Source organism: Macrotis lagotis, chromosome 2, assembly GCF_037893015.1.
Source record: "Macrotis lagotis isolate mMagLag1 chromosome 2, bilby.v1.9.chrom.fasta, whole genome shotgun sequence".
Classification (NCBI taxonomy): Eukaryota; Metazoa; Chordata; class Mammalia; order Peramelemorphia; family Peramelidae; genus Macrotis; species Macrotis lagotis.
The window spans coordinates 170,053,256-170,070,415 of record NC_133659.1 but is presented as its reverse complement, the minus strand read 5'-3'; the positions used below and the strand labels follow the sequence as shown (position 1 = coordinate 170,070,415).

At 34.1% G+C, this 17,160-nt stretch overlaps 1 protein-coding gene and 1 non-coding gene across 11 annotated transcripts in view; one reads left to right on the top strand and one right to left on the bottom strand.

Annotated features, from left to right (window-relative positions):
• BCAS3 (BCAS3 microtubule associated cell migration factor) overlaps positions 1-17,160 on the bottom strand; it is an 851,656-nt gene that overhangs the window by 509,812 nt on the left and 324,684 nt on the right. The gene's annotated exons all lie outside the window — the stretch shown is intronic.
• On the top strand, positions 3,469-3,575 carry LOC141515642 (U6 spliceosomal RNA). Its single transcript, XR_012476404.1, has one exon. It is a non-coding gene; the product is annotated as a U6 spliceosomal RNA (small nuclear RNA).

The following is a 17,160-nucleotide window of genomic DNA, read 5'->3' as shown; positions in this document are numbered from 1 at the left end:
CTGTCTCTGGACAAATGTCTCATCAATGTTACACAGATAAACCCCAGAACCTAATGACACACCTGCCCCTTTTCAATTACGATGGCATATCAATATGTCTTGTTAATGATACAGTTAAACAATCTCCTCAAATTTGACAGCTTTAGCACTTTCAGAGTAGCTGGTATTACTGATGAAAAGTCATTCCCCAAGCACTTAAACCCTCTAGTTTGCCTACAAAGAATTTCTTCTTTATAGGCTGTAAAAAGCCTCAGTAAAATGAAAGGCGGCAAAATAACAGACAAAAGGGAAGGGAAGAGAGGATTGGGTCAGGAGAAAGAAATCACTGAAAAGTAGAAACAAGAAAAAAAACCTTAACATTTCACATTACCTAAACAACAATTTTTCTAGATAGTTGAGTAAAGCCGAGCTTCAGAGCTCACTGATTACAAGGAGTTACCCTTTTTATGGTTAGACTCTTTTGATGAAAGCCCAAAGTCAGAGGCAGGCTCTTCTGTAGGTCTGTGACAGGGTACCTAGAAATATTTATTAAGATAATTGGGATCCATCAAACTCCCATCTCACTATTAAGACAGGATTCTGAAAAGCCTAAGAAGACCAATGAATGAAATAGACTAGTTGTCAAGAAAGAATACATCATATTTATGGAGAGGGAAGGAATTATGAACAAAGGATAGAGAACATTATAAATTACAAAAAAGATCATTTTGATTTCATTAAATTACAAGGATTTTGAACAAAGAAAACCAATGCAAAAGAGATTAGAAGAATGGAAACGACTGGGAGACAATTTTCACAGCTATTATCAGAAGAGAATGGAGAGGACTCACTTGACTTGTTTCTAAAATAAACAGAGAACTGAATCAAATTTACAAGAATATAATTCTCCAAATGTTGAGGGGTAAAAGGATATTAACAATTTTCAAATAGAGAAAGTAAAGGTATCTAAAGTCATACAAAAAAATGCACTAAATCATTACTGATCAGGGAGATGTAAATTAAAACAACAATGAGGTACCAACTCACACCTATAAGATGGGTTAAGATGACAAAAAAGGAAAATGATCAATGAGAGAGAAGATATATTGACAGTACATTCATTCCCCAAAGGGCAAAAAAAACTGTGCATACCCTTTGATCAAGCAATACCAAAATATCCCAAAGAAATCATTTGTAAAAGGGAAAAAGACCCAAATGTAAAAATATATTTGTAGAAGCTCTTTCTTAGTGGCAACGAATAAGATTTGAGGGGGATGTAAATTGGCAAATAACCAAAAAAATTAGGGTATATGAATAAGATGGAGTACTATTGTTCTGTAAGAAATCAAGAGTGGGCGATTTTCAGAAAAGCAGGGAAAGATCTGCATGCTGATATTTAGTTAAAGTAAGCAAAATTAGGAGAACATTGTACACATTAACAGCAACACTGTGAGATGATCAACTATGATGGACTCAGCTCCTCAAAATTCAGTAAACAAGGACAATTCTAAAAGCCAAATGATATAAAATGCCATGAAGATGGAGGGTCTCAGACTGGCCTATTTAACCAGAAAGAATAATGATCACTATTGGAAAGGTTGTGGGAAATCTGGGACACTATTACACTGTTGGTGGAGCTGTGAACTCATGCAACCTTTCTGGAGAGTGATTTAGAACTACGCACAAAGGGCAACAAAAATGTGCATACCCTTTGATCCAGCAATACCACTACTGGGTCTATACCCTGAAGAGATGATGAAAAAGAGTAAAAACATCACTTGTACAAAAATATTCATAGCAGCCCTGTTTGTGGTGGCAAAGAATTGGAAATCAAGTAAATGTCCTTCAATTGGGGAATGGCTTAGCAAACTGTAGTATATGTATATCATGGAACACTATTGTTCTTTTAGAAACCAGGAGGGATGTGAATTCATGGAAGCCTGGAGGGATTTGCATGAACTGATGCTGAGTGAGATGAGCAAAACCAGAAAAACAATATACACCCTAACAGCAACATGGGGATGACGCTCAACCTTGAAGGATTTTGCTCATTCCATCAGTGCAACAATGAGGGACAATATGGGGCTGTCTACAATGGAGAATATCATCTGTATCCAGAGAAAGAACTGTGGAGTTTGAACAGAGACCAAGGACTATTACCTTTAATTTAGGAAAAAATCTTATACCTTATTGTCTGATCTTGCTATCTCTTATATTTTATGTTTCTTCCTTAAGGATATGATTTCTCTCTCATCAGACTCAATTTGGATCAATGTATACCATGGAAACAATATTAACACTGGCAAATTGTCTTCTGTGGCGGTTGGGGGGGAGGGAAGTAAGATTAAGGGGAAAATTGTAGAACTTGAAACAAATAAAATCTTTATAATTAAAAAAAAAGATGGAGGGTAAGGGGTGGAGCCAAGATGGCAGAGTGAAGGTAGGAAATTCTGGCGGCTTTCCCCCAGATCACTCTAAATACCTCTAAATAAGGACTCTAAGTAAATTCAAGAGTGACAGAATCCACAGAAAGATGTAGTGAAACAAGTTTCCAAACCAAAACAATCTGAAAGATCCACAGGAAAAGTTGCTAGACTAGAGTAAGAAAGAGTTACAGAGCAGCCCAGGCTGGACAGCCACTGTAGCAAACCTACTCCAGTCATCCAGGACCTGGGTTCCTAGGGACATTTGGGTCCAAGGACAGTTTGGAGCAGGAGAGTGAGTGGTGAACCGTGGTACAGTGTAGGCCTCAGTGCAGCATGGGCCTTGGGGCAGCCCTGGCCACGGGAATCACTAACAGCTTCCAGAGAGCTCAGCTCAGAGACAGTAGAAGGACATTACAGAGGTCTTTTTGTTATCTATCCTGTGGCAGGACTTTGTGGCTTTGCCCACACTCAGATACAAGCAATAATCTGGGACCCCAGTATCAGGAAAAAGAACTTTGCTGTCATAGCAGAATACAGGGCAGAAGAGCACTCAGAGGAATTGGGTTCCATGGGGGGGGGGGGGTCCCTGAAAACAGCTGGAAAAACTCTCAAATGTTTGAAACTGCACAGTCCTTCACCATGGAAGCAGAAGCCCATCTTAACAAAGAATTAAAATCAAGTCATAGCCTGAGTAATCGAACAACAGAAGAAAAAAAAATCCGACCATAGACAATTACTTTGGTCCCATGGAAGGTCAAAATACACAGTCAGAAGAAAATGCCATCCATATCCAGACAAAAAACTATGAAGTTTGAATGCAGAACAAAGAATACTATGATATATTTTTACATCTTTTTTTATTTTTTCTTTCTTTTTTTCTTTCTTTCAGTTTTTCCCCCTTTAGTTCTAATTCTTCTTTTCACATCATGAGTAACATGGAAAAATATTAAATATGATTATACACGCACAATCTATATCAGATTACTCACTGCCAAGGAGAAGAAGGGGAAGGGAGGGTGGTCGAAAATATTGACTTTAGAATCTTAATAAAAATGAAGACTGAGTGCTCGCTTCGGCAGCACATATACTAAAATTGGAAGGATACAGAGAAGATTAGCGTGGCCCCTGCACAAGGATGATATGCAAATTCGTGAAGCGTTCCATATCTTTTAGAAAAGAAATAATAAAGAAAAAAAGGGAGTTAACTGTCTTTGGAAAGTCCAAAAAACCTCGTTCAGGTTATAATATTTTTATTTCTGAATGCTTTAAGGAATCAAAAGGACTTTCATCACAGGAGATGATGAAGGTTTTAAATGAAGAGTGGAAAGCTCTGTCATTATCTCAGGAGCAGGTATATATGCAGCTTGCTCAAGATGATAAAATTCGTTATGCAAATGAAATTAAATTGTGGGAAGAAAAAATGCTTGAAATTGGAAGAGAAGATCTTTTACATTTTAGAAAGCTAAAAGACAAAATTGGAAAACACCTTGAAGAAATCTATTGATGTTTGCATCCTTATAATGAGTATGATAAATACTGAAGGAACCAATCAGGTTTCACTATACCAGACTGGCAAAATTTCCAAGAATGATGTTGGTGAACATTTTATATTGATCTCTTTTTGTTAACACACGGACTTCAGCCAGTATGCTGACATATTTTTTATTAGCACCTAGTTATGGATACTCTACTGGTATATACTCAGTCGAAGTTCAGATAGAATTCGCTTTTGGAACTACTGAATGCCAAAAAAAATCATCTAGGTATAGGAGAGTTTAATTTTACCCTTGGCTAAAGGTAAATCAAACTGAAATATTTTTGATACTGGATGATGTCAAGAAAGTAGTCTTGTTTCCTAATGAGGAAATAAGCATTTGCTTTTCTCAAATTGTCCTAAATTATAAAAGGCACAGTGGTCTAAACTATCACTGTAGTGTATTTTTAACTGGCCTGGGTAAATTTCAATACCTAGGCAGGTTCTAATTCCTAGGTAATACTAGCTTATATAGTATTCAGAGATGACGAGTAGACACACACACAGAATTTCTGATTGCATTTATGACTTAAAAAAAAAAAAACTACTGAAGGATATTTGTAAATGTTTCCGCCCATCCTTTTTTTTATAAAGTAAAAAGATTATGTCAACTCTGTGCACATTTGTGTTTTTATCACAGAGAATAAAATCTTCTAATCCATTCTTTAAAAAAATGAATACTGAGGGGCAGCTAGGTGGCACAGTAGATAGAGCATGACCCTGGAGTCAAGAGGGCCTGAGTTCAAATCCAACCTCAAACACTTAATAATTGCCTAGCTGTGTGACCTTGGGCAAGTCACTTAACACCATTGCCTTAAGTAATTTTATTTTAAAAAAAGGAGCATTGAAAACTATCTTTGCAGGTAATTGGAAAATAGACAATGAAAAAACATAAAAACAAATATTAAAAAACGTGCAAAAAAAGAAAAATGGAACTTAATAGGGCAAAGTAGAATAGAAAAGAACAGTCTTACAAATCAGGATGATGAACAATAAGAAATGGATTATAATAATGTATCTACTCCTTTGTGATCACAAGACAAATCAAAATGGAAAGAAAGCAGAAAACATTAAAATAAAAGTAACCTATATAAGCAGCATCATACTAGTTTCTAAATGCTTCAAACATTCCTCCCAATGATAATGAGGACTGAAAATAATGAGGTGATGCCTTTCCCATAGTCCCACTTCATGTCTACTTAGATATCTCCTGTCTAAGTAGATCAAATTTTCATTATTAGTAAATTTGAATCTAGAATAGATTTTAGAAAAAGATATCTTGCTAATTTCACTAATTTACAGATGAGGGAATTAGACTAACATTTATTTGCTGTTGTGATCCTTCTTCCTCCAGGTCAGCTTTAAGTGAAGTTTCACCAAACTGAACATAATATTTGTGTTGTGGTCTGTTCCACAAAGATCTGTTACAAGGAGACTAGTAACTTCCTATAATTCAGAAGTAAAGACTTTACATGGCATTCAGACTTCGGCATTCCAGCTAAACCTTTCCCACTCTGCTTCCCATTTAAGAAAGAATAAAGCTCATCATAACTGTGAAAAGATTTTACCAAGTATATGAATAGAGGAACTTTTTATTAAAAATATCATAAACTACATAGATATCTTAAATTAAAAATACACATCACATATGAAAAAAATCATTCCAAGTTTTTCCAATTAAGTTAGGAGCAAAAGAAGAATGTCCATTCTTTCTATTTTTTTAATACAAGAAATGCTAGTAATAGTAGTAAGATGGGAGAAAAAATTAATGGTAAGTAACATGATGACAAAACCTATATTTATTTGTTGACAGCAATGATAATTTATTTTAAAAAACCTTAAGAAGTTAAATTAAAAAACTAGTTAAGAAATTTAATAGCTTCAGCAATCTTTTGCAATAAAAAATAAAACCACCAAGACTGTAGCACTTCAGAAATTTAACAAATCCAAGAGTGACAATTCTATTCAAAATAACTATAAAATGTATAAAATACTTGGTAATCAGTTTAGCAAAGCATACTCAGTACAAATAAAAATTCAATCACAAAAAGCCCTTTAATGAAATAAAGAAGTTAAATTGCTATAGGGAACATGTCTATATGATAAAAATAATATTAACAAAATTAACTTACAATTTAAATGCTATAGCAAGCAAACTATCAAAAAGTTATTTTAGAAAACATTATAACATAATAAAAAATTGATTTGGAGCACAAGAAGATCCAAAGTATAAAAGAAAATATTTTTAAAGATAAGAATTACGAGACAATTGGACTTCTAGACCTAAAAAAATAATCAATACCAAAAAACACTTTGTATTAGTAAATAATGGAAAAATCTAAACTAGGATTAATAAAAAGTAGCGAAATCATAATATTAATGAAATCTGTATTAAAAACTAAAAATATAAGTTACTTAGGAAAGAATTTCCTGGTAGGATAACTGGAAAGCAGTTCCATAGATTTAAAAAGTGGCCAGATCTATAGAAAGGAGAGAAATTTATGAACAAATAAGAAATAAGGTATATTATAAATTACAAAATGGAGAATTTTGACTATAGTAACTTAAAATTTTTTGCACTAATATAACCAGACAGAGGGAAAACAGAAAGCCAAGAAACAATTTTCACAGCTAGGGGTTCTAATAAAGGTCTCATTTTTAAAATATAAGAGAAAATTGCATCAAATTTATAATGTTACAAGTTATTCCTTAATTGATAAATGATCAAAAGATATGAACAGGAAGTTTTCAAATGAAGAAATTAAACATATATATATATATATATATATATATATATATATATTTATAACATATGAAAAAATGTTCCAAATCATTACTAATTACAGGAATGAAAATTAAAACAACTAGGAGGTACCACCTATCAGATAGGTTAAGATTACATAAAAGGAAAATGAACGATGATTGGAGAGGTTGTGGCAAAGAATTGGAAATTAAGTGAATGTCCTTCAATTGGGCAGTGGCTTAACAAACTGTGGTATATGTTATGTGATGGAACATTATGAGCTAGTAGAAACCAGGAGGGATGGGAATTCAAGGAAGCCAGGATTTGCACAAACTTATGCTGATCAGGCAAGATGAGCAGAACGATAAGAACATAGTACACACTAACAGCAACATGGGGGTGATTATCAACCTTAATGGACTTCCTTATTCCATCAGTGCAACAATCAGGCACAATTTGTGGGTATCTGCGATGGAGAATACCGTACCAGAGAAAGAACTGTGGAGTTTGAACAAAGACCAAAGACTATTACCCTTAATTTAAAAAAACAACAACAACAACAACAACATTTATCTTATTATGTAATTTTGCTTTCTGTTGCTTTATTTCTTTTTTCCTTAAGGAGATTTCTCTCTCATCACATTCAATTTAGATAAATGCATACCATGGTAACAACATAAAGACTAACAGACTGCCTTCTATGGGGGGGTGGGGGGTGGAGGGAGGGAAGCAAGATTTGGGGAAAATTGTAAAATTCAAATTAAATAATAAATTTTTAAAAAATTAGGCTTGTACCAACATCTTATAGCATAATAAATTCAAAATTGATAAATAACTTGAATATTAAAGAGCAAATGATTTCAAAAAGTAAGGGTTGGAGATAACTACATGAAATAAAATGAATACTTAAAATTATGCAACCTTGAAAAGTTTTTTCACAAACAAAATTAATGCCTAAAGATTGAGGGGGGGAGGGGGAGAGATAGAAATCAGACAATTGAAGAAAAAAATAAAAGTTCCATCAAAACTCTCAAGTAAGCCTTTCCTAGCATATAAAGGAAATGAAAAGCAGTTCTCGAAAGCAATGCTCCCAAACTATTAATAACTATATTAAAGACTGTTCTAAATTAGAAATAATTAGAAAATTTATAAATTAAGACAACCCTAAGACTTCACCTCATAACTAGCAGAACACTAAAAAAATGTAGAAATGCAGTGTTTGGCAAAACTGTGGGAATAAATGCACATAAACATGTTGCAGTTGTGAATTAGTACAAACTTTCTGGGAAACAATTTGGAATTATTTAAATCAAGAAGATATGGTACCCAAATTTTCAAAGATGGCCCAAGTAATGTACCTTAAGAAATTCATGATAAAAAGGAAGACTCTAAATATTCCAAAATTTTTAAAATAGTACTTTTTCTGGTAGCCAAGAATTGTAAACAGTCTAGATGTTCAATGATGTCAGAATGACTAACCAAATTGTGATACGTGAACGTAATAGAATACTATTATGCTATAAGGAAGGATGGATATAACAAAGAAGTATGCTTAGATTTATATAAGTTCATGCAAACTAAAGTGGAACCAAATAAACAATATACACAATAATACAATACAAATGGAAAACACCTAATTCACTATCCACATTTTTGGAAGTAAGGAAAAAGAGAAGTTATGATTTCTCTGTGATTAAATAGCAGTAAAAGACAGAGATGAATTCCTAATATACATCTCCTGAAGAGAAGACTAGCACTTCTTAGCAAAATACAGCCCTAAAATAGATCAGTTGGATTAGCGTTCTGCTATGGTTATTTGAAAGCACTTTATATCTTTCATCTCACTTGATCCTCACAAACAACCTTGCAACATAGGGGCTATTCTTATTTCCATTTTATATAGATGAGGAAGGAAGAAGGAGGTTAAGGGACTTACCCCAAGTCACATAGCTAAAACATGTCAAAGGCTGGATATGAACTCAGATCTTCTTGACTCCAGGCACAACTCTATTCCCTTCAATTGTTATCACATAAACATGCATCAAAATGTTTATTTCTTTTCTTTTTTATTGTTGTTGGTGCTTGTGATTTATTCTTTTTTAATTAACATTTTGTTTTCCAATTATATACAATAGTAGCATTTACCTATCATTTTTGTAAGGTTTTGAATTTTACAATTCCCCCCCCCCCCACAGAAGGCTGTCTGACAGTGTTGTTTCAATTCAATTCAATTCAATTCGAATTGAATGTGTTGTTGGTCTAATCTAAGTTTCTTCCATACTAACTTCCAATTTTCCCAACAATTTTTATTGAAGAGAGAGTTTTTATCCCAATAGCTAGACTCTTTGGGTTTATCAAAACAGCAGATTATTATAATCATTTCCTGCTATTGCACCTAGTCTATTTCATTAGTAAGACTCTATTTCTTAGCCAATACCAGGCAGTTTTGAGGACTAATGCTTTATAATATCATTTTAGATCTGGGAAGTCTGAGCCACCTTCTTTTGCACTTTTTTTCACTGAATCCCTGGAAATTCTTGCCTTTATTTCTCCATATAAATTTACTTACAACTTTTTCTAACTCAAAGTAATTTTTTGGAATTTTTATTGGTAGAGTGCTAAACAAGTAGTTTAGTTTTGGTAGAATTGTCATTTTTATTATATTAGCTTGACCTATCCATGAACAGTTGATGCTTGCCCAAATATTTAAATCCGATTTTATTTGTGTGAGAAGAGTTTGGTAACTGTTTTCAAAAAGTTTTTGAGTATGCCTTGGCAGGTAGAATCCCAGGTATTTTATTTTTTCCGAGGTTACTTTGAATGGGATTTCTCTTTCTAGCTCTTTCTGCTATATCTTGCTGGTCATATAAAGAAATGTTGAGGATTTATGAGGGTTTATTTAATATCCTGCTACATTGCTAAAAGTTGCCAATTATTTCAAGTAGTTTTTGGGATTCTCTAGGTATACCATCATGTCATCTGCAAAGAGTGGGTGTTTTGTCTCTTCTCTATTCTAATTCCTTCAATTTCTTTTTCTTCACTTATTGCTGAGGCTAACATTTCTAATATAATATTGAATAGCAGTAGTGATAATGGGCATCCTTGTTTCACCCCTGATCTTCTGGAGATTGCCTCTAGCCTATCCCCATTGAATATAATGTCTGTTGATGGTTTCATATAGATACTGCTTATTAGTCTAAGGAACAAACCATTTATTCCTACACTCTCTAGTGTTTTTAGTAGGAATAGGTGCTGTATTTTATCAAAAGCTTTTTCAACATCTATTAATATGATCATATGATTTCTGATAGGTATATTATTGATATAATTAATTATACTAACAGTTTTCCTAATATTGAACCAACCTTGCAATCCTGGGACAAATCCTACTTGATCATAATGTATTATCCTAGTGAAAACTTCTTGTAATCATTTTGCTAAGATTTTATTTAAGATTTTTGCATCTATATTCATTAGGGAGATAGGCCTATAATTTTCTTTCTCTGTTTTAACTCTTCCTGGTTTAAGTATCAGCATCATATTGGATTCACAGAAAGAGTTAGGCAGGGAAGGCTAGGTGGCGTAGTGGATAAAGCCCCAGCCTTGGAGTCAGGAGTACCTGGGTTCAAATCCGGTCTCAGACACTTAATAATTACCTAGCTGTGTGGTTTACCCTAGAAATGAATCCCAATGCATAAAAATAGGAACAAGAATGGGGCGACTAGGTGGTATAGTGGATAAAGCACTGGCCTTGGAGTCAGGAGTACCTGGGTTCAAATCTGGTCTCAGACACTTAATAATTACCTAGCTGTGTGGCCTTAGGCAAGCTACTTAACCCCATTTGCCTTGAAAAAAACCTAAAGAAAAAAATAAGACTGAATATATTTAGGGGTGGCTAGGTGGTGCAGTGGATAGAGCACTGGCCCTGGAATCAGGAGTACCTGGGTTCAAATCTGGTCTCAGACACTTAATAATTACCTAGCTGTGTGGCCTTGGGCAAGCCACTTAACCCCATTTGCCTTGCAAAAAAACCTAAAAAAAAAAGAGTTAGGCAGAGTTCCATCTTCCCCTATTTTTCCAAAGAGTTTATATAGAATTGGAACCAATTATTCCATAAATGTTTGGGAGAATTCACTTGGGAATCCATCTAGCCCTAGAGATTTTTCCTTAGGGGGTTCAATCTTGGACAAGGAAAATATATCACACAGTCTTTCTGTGGGTTCTGTCCCTCTAAATTTTGACTAGAGTCATAATTTGTTGGCTTTTGGAGTTTTGGGGGGAAGGAATTCCCAGGAAATGCTGGCTTCATGATGCCACCTTGGCTTCGCCCCCCCATCAAAATATTTATAGAAATATTTTTTATCTAAAAAAAAATTTTTTTTTCAGTAGAAAAGATTTGGAAAGAAATTCAAATTGCTCTCGTGGTGGGCAAATGGCTAAACAAAGTATAGTACATAAATAGAATATTGCTGCATAATAAGGAATGATGATGATACTATCATGTATATATTTGAACTGAAGCTGGGTTGACTCAGAACCAGGAATACAATATAACAAAAATGTAGAAGGAACAACAACAACAACACAATCTAAACTGAATTGTGGGAAATTATAGTTGACAAATTTGAGCTTAGAGAAGAGGAATAAAAAAACACTTGTTACTAATATAGCTGATTCATATCCATATATATATAAATATATATATATATATTTATATATATATATATATATATATATATATGTATGTATGTATGTATAAAGAATCAGTGATGGATGCAGTTCCTCTCAGCAGTTCATAAATCAAGGACAATTCTGAGACACCAGCAACAGAAAATGCCATCCACATTGAGGGAAAAAGCTATGAGGTCTGAATGCAGAGAAAAGCATACGAGCATACGATGTTCACTGTAGTAAACTTCTTTTATGTCTCTTTCTTTCTCATGGTTTTTTTTTTCTTTCCCTTAGTTCTAATTCCACTTTCACAACATGACTAATATGTAAATATGTTAAATAGCAATGTACATGTACAACTTTTACAAGACTTTTGTGGAAGAAAAATGTGGAACTCAGAAATTTGCAAATGGAAAAATGTTGAAAAACTATCACTGCATGTAACTGGAAAAAATGAATAAAATTTCATTTCAAAAAAATTAGTAAGAATCTGTTACTTATTTCTCAGCTTTCCAAATGATCATGCTAGTACTTTCGACAAAAGCTAAATTTTGCTCACTGAACTTCTGGTTGTGCTCCAGATATTTTCTCTTTTTGCTCAGAAAGTCTATAACCTGGACTATGCTGTTCCCTGGACTGTGGTTGTTCTTCTTCAATTCATTTGTGCAAAACACATTAATTCCTGCAATTGGTTTTTAGAGGCTTAACATCTTGCATGAAAGATTACACTCATTCTAGAATCCATTACATTTTCTTCCCATAAACAATAGTCTAAAGAAGACTTATCCAAAGTAAACTCTGTCTCTCCCCCTTCTTTCTCTCTCTCTCTCTCTCTCTCTCTCTCTCTCTCTCTCTCTCTCTCTCTCTCTCTCTCACACACACACACACACACACACACACGTAAACAACCTTCTCAAGGGCACTGATTTTCGTCTTTCTCATGAAGAGGTGGTTCCAATTGTCTTGTGATTTTAGCTATGAAACTATCATTCCTACATAATTCTCTTTTTGCACTTTAATAGCAGGGAACTACTGGAACCTAGAGCAGAACCTTCTGAATGAGGAACATGACCAACAGAACCCTCAGAGGTGTCAAAATGATTCTCTCTTCCTTAGACTTCAGAAGTACTTTTCTGTTAATCTTTATAAAGAGACTGAAGCTACAATGCTGGGCCTACCATTACAACTATTCTGATTACTAACTCTCTTATTCTCCATTTTCTTTTTACTCATTTTCGTTGTCTTATTACCAAAGGTCTATCTGAAATTAAAGAAGTTCTGGATTAAGTTGTATAGAAACTCTAGAATTGAAAGACACAATTGATCCCAATCATTGTGGAAGAAGGAGGAAGAAAAGAAGGAAAATGCAGAAAATGAATACAAGACATTATTGCCAACATCTTAACTACAGTCTCAGTTAAATTTCTAAACATTTCAAAAAAATAGAACATGGAAAAATCTTCATATACAATAATTTAAGACATTAGTTATTATCATCATTTTATAGATAATAGAATTGAAGATCAGAGAGATGAAGTGGCATGTCCAAATTCTCATAGGTAATGAATAAGAGAGCTAAGACTTAACATTCTTTTTATTCAGAGCAGCCTACTCCCTCCCCAATATCTCATCCCTGCCTCCCTCCTCCCAGGCATGAATGAATTTAAATATAATTTTAGGATTCTATAAACCACATGCAGTACCATGAAGCAGGCTGTTGTTACTACTGCTAGTGTTATATACTGTTACTATTATTATTATTCAATTGACTCATAGAATATTATTATCCTTTTCAACATTCTTTAATGTTAATAACTAATTGGAGGGGCAGCTAGGTGGCGCAATGGATAGAGCACCAGCCCTGGAGTCAGGAGTACCTAGGTTCAAATCTGGCCTCAGACACTTAATAATTATCTAGCTGTGTAGCCTTGGGCAAGCCACTTAACCCCATTTGCCTTGCAAAAAAAAACCAAAAACCTAAAAAAACAATAACTAATTGGACCAGGAAGAACCTAAGCAAAGTAAAAACCAAAGTAAATTAATAAAATGTTGCTTTTAAAAATAATTTGGACTTTTCATTAACCAAGTTCAATGAAAATAGGAAATGTTGGAGAGAAAATGAGAAAACAACTTTTGTAGCACTGGTGTGGTCATGAAGAAGTACAATTGCTCTGAAAAATTTGCTAAATGTGAATCTATTTTTGACACAGTGATACTAGTGGAGAGAATATATCACCAAGGAGATCAAGGGCAGTAGGAATTATGCAAAAATATTTACAGAAGCATATTTGTGGAAACAAAAAAATCAAGTGATTGTACAATAATATATTAATATGATGCAATATTATTATAGTAAGAAATGAGGAATATGATGGACTCAGAGAAATCTGGGAGAATATATAAAATGACACAGAGTAAGGAAAGGAAAACAACTTTGACAAAATTAGGAACTCTAGAAAGTAGAATGACCATTAAATATGTAGGTCTCCTCACCATCTCTCCAGAATACTGAGAATGAAGTATAACTCTTGCCTTTTAGCTATGAAGTAATATAATGAAAATGCAAATTAATACCTAAATTTTCAGGAAGACAAAGGAATTGATTTTGTTTGAATACACTAATTTATTACAAGGGAGGACTTATATTGTGAATTTTTTAAAAAATTAAATGTTTTTTCACCGTTACATGCATAAAACAAGTTTCAACATTTACTTCCAAAACGTTAAGTTCCAAATTCTCTCCCTTCCTCCCACCCCACTCCCCATCATTAAGAAAGCAGTTATTTGGTGTAGATTCAGAATGTATAGCCATGAAAAACAATACTACAATAGTCATGTTGTAAAAGCAAATAATCCCTCCTCCACAAAAAAGAGAAATCTCAAGAAAAGTAAAGTGAGGGAAAAAAGTATATTTCAGTATGTATTCAGACAACTTCAGTTCTGTTTTGGGATGGATATCATTCTTTATCATAAATCCTTAAGAGTCTTGTGTCACATCATTGTTGAGAAGATGTAGGTCACTCACAGCTGATCATCCTCTAACACTGCTGTTACTTTGTATAAAGTACATTTCTCATTGCATCTGGCTTGTGTATGCTTTCTTTTTACTGAGAGCATCCTGTTCATCATTTCACACAATAGAACAGCATTTCATCTCAATAACATACCATAATCATTCTACAACCACTGGGCATCCCCTCAATCTCCAGCTCCTTGCCACCAGAAAAGAGCTGCTATAAATCTCTCTATATAAATAGATTGTTTCCTTCCCATATTCCAACTCTTCTGGAATACAAAGCAGCAGTAACACTGCCAAGCCAAAGGGTAGGTCAGTTTCAAATTGCTCTCTAGAAATGTTGAATCCCTTTCACAATAGTGTATCAATGCTTCAATTCCCCTACAATCCTTCCAATATTTATCATTTTCTCTTTCTGTCCTATTAGTCAAATAAAATGCATAAGGTAGTACTTCAGAATTCTTCCAATCTGAATTTCTGCTATCAATAGTGAGTTAAGACTTTTTGTTTGGTTGGGTTTTTGCAAGGCAATGAGGTTAAGTGACTTGCCCGAGGTCATGCAGCAAGGTAATTATGAAATGCCTGAGTCTGGATTTGAACTCAGGCCCTCCTGGCTCCAGGGTCAGGGATCTATCTACTGTGCCACCTAGCTTTCCCAAGACATAGGACATTTTTTTAAAATTTTAAATAAATTGCAAAGATAACCTCATCTGAAAACTGTTCATACTTCTTGATCATTTAACAACTGGGAAAAGACTTATGTTTTATGAATTTGATTCAGTTTTCTATGTTTGAGAAATGAGGTCTTTATCAGAAAAACTTGTTTATTTTTTCCCACAGTTGCTATAACTAAATGTATTTCCCTCCATTAATCTCCACTCCCTTATTCTATTATATCTCTCCTTTCACCATGACTCTCCTCAAAAGTATATTGCATCTGACTAACTTCTTCCAGAATCTTATCTCTCTTCTATCACCTACACCCCTCCTCACCACCCATTCTCCATTCCATCCCTTGCCTCTTTTATTTTCCTCTAGGGTAAGAAAGATTTCTGTACTCAAATGAGTGCGTATGTTATTCCCTCTCTGAGCCAATTCTGATGAGAGGAAGGCTCACATCCCCCCCCCACTCCACTAAAAATGGTTTCTCTTGCCTCTTTGATGTGAATTAAATTACTGCATTCTGCCTCTCCCTTATTCCCAGTACAATCTTTTCTCCCACATTAACTCCACTTTTTAAGAAATATATAATACCTTCAACTTTAACTCCCAGTTTTGCATTGTTTATAAATGCTCCTTCTAACTGCCATAATAAATGAGAAGGTTCCTATGATCATATTACCATGAAGAAATATAAGCATTTCAATATCCTTTTTACCATTTTTATGCTTCTCTTGAGTCTTATACTTGGAAGATCAAATTTTCTGTTCAACTCTACTAATTTCATCAGGTAAGTTTGAAAGTCCCCTATTTCATCGAATGTCCATCTTTTCTCCTGAAAGAGTATCTTCAGTTTTGCTGGATGGTTGTTTCTTAATTGTAATCCAAACTGTTTTGCCTTCTGGAATACACATTCTAAGTCCTATAATTCCATAATGAGTTGTCCTGACTGTGGCTTCATGATATATGAATTGTTTCTTTCTGGCTGGTGGCAACATTTTCACCTTGACTTAGGAGTTCTGAAACTTGGCTATTGCCAATTTTTCAAACTTACCAAAATTTGGCTATATTCCTGACAGTTTTCATTTGGGGATCTCTTTCAGGATGGGAACAGTGAATGTTATCTACTTCTATTTTACTTTCTGCTTCAAAGATATCTGGGCAATTTTACAGGACAATCTGTTAAAAACGATGTCTAACTTTCTTTTTTTGTTCACAACTTTCAGAGAAATCCAACAGTTTTTAAATTTTATTTCCTGGATCTGTTTTCAGGTCAGTTGTTTTTCCAATGAGGTAATTCATATTTTCTGCTAGTTTTTGGTTTTATTGTTTCTTGATTTCTTAGAAAGTCAATTATTTTCTTCAGAGAGCTTGTGTATATGTATTTCCATTTGGCCAATTCTGCTTTTTAAGGCATTTTTCTTCTTGTTGGCCTTTAGGACTGCTTTTTCCATTTGACTCAAACAATTTTTATGTTATTTTTTATTAATTTAATTTATTATTAAATTTTACAATCCTCCCCCATTTTGCTTCCCTCACACCCCAACAGAAGGCAATCTGAAATTCTTTAGATTGTTCCCATTGACCAAAAATTGGAAAAATAAAGTATAAGATAGCATGGGGACAGCTAGTTGGTGCAGTGGATAGAGCACCAGTTCTAGATTCAGGAGGATCTGAGTTCAAATCTGACCTCAGACACTTAATAATTGCCTAGCTGTGTAATCCTGGGCCAGTCACTTAACAGCATTGCTTTAAATAAATAAAAAAAATAAAATAAAAGATTAAAAAAATAAAAATTAAAGTTAATACTCTTTGCTCTTTATTTAAACTTCACAATTCTTTCTCTGGATATGGATGCTATTTTCCATGGCAGATATCCCAAAATTGTCCCTGAATGTTGCAGTGATGAAATGAGCAAGTTCATTAAGATTGATCATCAATCTCATGTTGCACTTAGGGTGTACAGTGTTCTTCTGGTTTTGCTCATCTCACTCAGTATCAGTTCACTCAAATCCTTCAAAGCTTCTCTGGATTCCCATCCCTCCTAGTTTCTAATAGAAGAATAGTGTTTCATAAAATACATATACCAGAATTTGTTCAGGCATTCCCCAACTGATGGACAGTCACTCAA